The sequence below is a fragment of the Oryctolagus cuniculus genome, chromosome 12, assembly GCF_051225735.1.
Source record: "Oryctolagus cuniculus isolate XC-2025 breed Fujian yellow rabbit chromosome 12, ASM5122573v1, whole genome shotgun sequence".
Lineage (NCBI taxonomy): Eukaryota > Metazoa > Chordata > Mammalia > Lagomorpha > Leporidae > Oryctolagus > Oryctolagus cuniculus.
In genome coordinates this window covers 79731287-79734647 of record NC_142878.1, presented here as the reverse complement: position 1 = coordinate 79734647, position 3361 = coordinate 79731287, and the positions used below count along the sequence as shown (strand labels likewise).

Genomic DNA, 3361 nt, shown 5'->3' with positions numbered 1-3361 from the left:
GATGAGCTTTGAATTAATTTTTTATGTTCTATGAAATAGTCATTCAATTTAACTCTTTTTTTTTAAAGATTATTTATTTGAAAGGCAGAGTGACAGAGAGGCAGAGGAAGAGAGAGAGAGAGAGAGAGAGAGAGGTCTTCCATTTGCTGGTTCACTCCACAGATGGCAGCAATGGCTGGAGCTGGGTCAATCCAAAGCCAGGAACCAGAGCTTCTTCTGGGTCTCTCACACAGGTGCAGGACCCAAGGACTTGGGCCATCTTCCACTGCTTTCCTAGGCCATAGCAGAGAGATGGATTGGAAGAGGAGCTGCTGGGACTAGAACCAGTGCCCATATGGGATGCCGGCATTGCAGGCAGTGGCTTTACCTGCTATGCCACAGTGCCGGCCTCGCAACTTCATTCATTGCCTGTAGATGTCTAGTTGTCCCAATGTCATTTATTGAGGACACTGTTTCTTCCCCATTGAATAGCCTTGCTATCCTTATTGAAAATCAGCTGGCTATAGGTATGTGGATTGATTTATGGACTCTGAATCTTATTCCATTGAGCTATAGTTTTACTGTTACACCTGTACCACACTGATGATTAATACCGCTTTGCTGTAAGTTTTTGAACCACGAAGTGGGAAATCTCCAACTTAGTTCTTTTCAATTCTGTTTTGGCTCTTCATGGCCCTTTGTAGTTCCATATGAATTTGAAGATTGGCTTTCCATTTTTGAAAAAACAGTCATTGGAACTTTGACAGGAATTACAGTGAATCTACATCTCACTTTGGGTAATATTGCTATTTTACTGTGTCTTCCAATCCGTGGATACAGAATGTCTTTCCACTATATTTTGTAGTTTCCAGCATGCATGTTTTTTTTTACACCCTTGGTTAAGTTTTGAGAATTTTTGTTCTTTGAATGCTAACGTAAGTAGAATTGTTTTCTTAATTTTGTTTTCCGATTGTTTACTGCTGGTGCACAGCAACACAACTGATTTTTGTCTGATTTTTTTTTAAAGGTCTATTTATTTATTTGAAAGGCAGAAAGAGAGAGAGAGAGAGAGATCCACCATCTGTTGTTTCACTCCCCAGGTGGCCAGAATAGCCAGGGCTGAGCCAGGCTGAAGCCAGGAACCAGGAGTTCTGTCCTAGTCTTCCACATGGGTGGCAAGTACCCAAATACTTCAGCCATCTTCCACTGCCTCTCCAAGCACATTAGCAAGAAACTGGATTCCCATCTGGGACTTAAACCAGCACTCCAATATCAGATGTAGGCATCACTAGTGGTGGCTTCACCCACTGTACCATAACAAATTGCTTTGCTAGAACTTCTAGTACAATTCTGAATGGCACTGTAGAAAGTAGGGGTTCTTGTTCCTGATCTTAAGTGGACAGCTTTCTCTTTCTCCACTGAGTATAATTTTAGCTTGGGTTATTTGTATTAAACTTGTCAGAACAGATACTACACTTGATTTCAGCCAAAAGGCCGAGAAGCAATTGGATTATTTGTAAATACTATTTATTTATTTATTTATTTATTTATTTGACAGGCAGAGTTAGACAGTGAGAGAGAGAGAGAGAGAGAGACAGAGAGAAAGGTCTTCCTTCCGCTGGTTCACCCCCTAAATGGCCGCTACGGCCAGTGTGCTGCGCCGATCCGAAGCCAGGAGCCAGGCGCTTCCTCCTAGTCTCCCATATGGGTGCAGGGCCCAAGCACTTGGGCCATCCTCCACTGCCTCCCTGGGCCACAGCAGAGAGCTGGACTGGAAGAGGAGCAACCGGGACAGAACCAGCGCCCCAACTAGGACTAGAACCCGGTGTACCGGCGCCACAGGCAGAGGATTAGCCTAGTGAGCTGTGGTGCTGGCCTGTAAATACTCTTTATTATGTTCAGGAATTTCCCTTCTATTTCTAGTTTTCTGTTTTTAATCATGAGAGGGTATTAGATCTTGTTAAGTTTCTTTCTCTGCATCGGTTGGGATAATCATATAGTGTTTCCCCTTCATTCTATTAATGTGATATATTACATTGATTCTTTGCTTATCTTGAATCCTTTTTACATTCTTGGTATAAAGCCCATTTGGTCATGATGTGTAATTTTTAAATATTATGTTGGATTTGCTATTATTTTGTTAGCGTTAGTATTTTTGTGTCTATATTCATATATGTTGAGAATAATGGCCTGTAATTTTTTCTTTCTTGTGGTTTCTCTACCTGGCCTTAGTTGTCAGGGTAATGCTGACTGGCTTCATGAAATGAATAGGAAATATTCTTTCCTTCTTTTTTTTTTTTTTTTTTGAAGAATTTGAAAAGGATTGGTATTCATTCTTTTTTTTTTTTAAGAGTTATTTATTTATTTGAAAGAATTACAGAGAGAGGAGAAGGAGAGACAGAGAGGAGACAGAGATCTTCCATCTGGTGATTCACTCCAAACACGGTCCTAACAGAGCTAAGCCAGATCAAAGCCAGAAGCCAGAAACTTCTTCCAAGTCTCCTATGTAGGTGGCAGGGGTCCAAACTCTTGGGCTATCTACTGCTGCTTTTCCCAGGCTGTTAACAGGAAGCTGGATCAGAAGTGGAGTAGCCAGGACACGAACCGGTGACCATATGGGATGCAGCATTGCAGGTGGTGGCTTTACCCACTATGCCACAATGCCTGGCCCACTGTTCACTCCTCTTAAAATGTTTAGTATAATTTACCAGTGAAGCCATCTGATTTTAGACTTTTCTTTTTTGGCAGGTTTTTTTTTTTTTTTTTTTAAGCTTCATTTATTTATTTGAAAGGCACAGTTACAGATAGGCAGAGGCAGAGGCAGAGGCAGAGAGAGAGAGAGAGAGAGAGAGAGAGGTCTTCCATCCCCTGGTTCACTCCCCAGAGGGCCACAATGGCCAGAGCTCCAGGTCTTGGGAGGTTCTTTATAACACAACCAATCTCTACTTGTTACAGCCCTGTTCAGACTTTCTATTCCTCTTGAGACAGTTTTGGTTATTGTGGGTTTCTGGGAATTTTCCCATTTCATATAGGCTATCTAATATTTAAACATACAGCAGTTCATAATAATCTCTTTTGGTTTGTATGTCAGTAATAATGTTCCACTTTAGTATCTGATTTTAGTCATTTGTGTCTTTTTTTCTCAGTCCAGCTAAGTATTTATCAGTTTGTTGATCTTTTCAAAAATCTAGATATTGATTCCATTTGTTTCTCTATTATTTTTGTGTTTCATATTTTGTTGGTCTCTGTTTCAATCTATTGTTTTTGTCTATCTGTTAGCTTTGGGGTTTAACTTGCTTTTTTTCAATTTTCTTAATGTATAAAGTTAGATTTACCTAATTAAGATATTTCTTCTTTTTTCAAAAAAATGCAGACAGTCCAT

At 40.2% G+C, this 3361-nt stretch overlaps 1 pseudogene; it reads right to left on the bottom strand.

Moving 5' to 3' along the window:
* Nucleotides 1-1349: 1349 nt before the first annotated feature.
* On the bottom strand, nt 1350-1485 carry LOC127484082 (U2 spliceosomal RNA; annotated as a pseudogene).
* Nucleotides 1486-3361: the final 1876 nt, after the last annotated feature.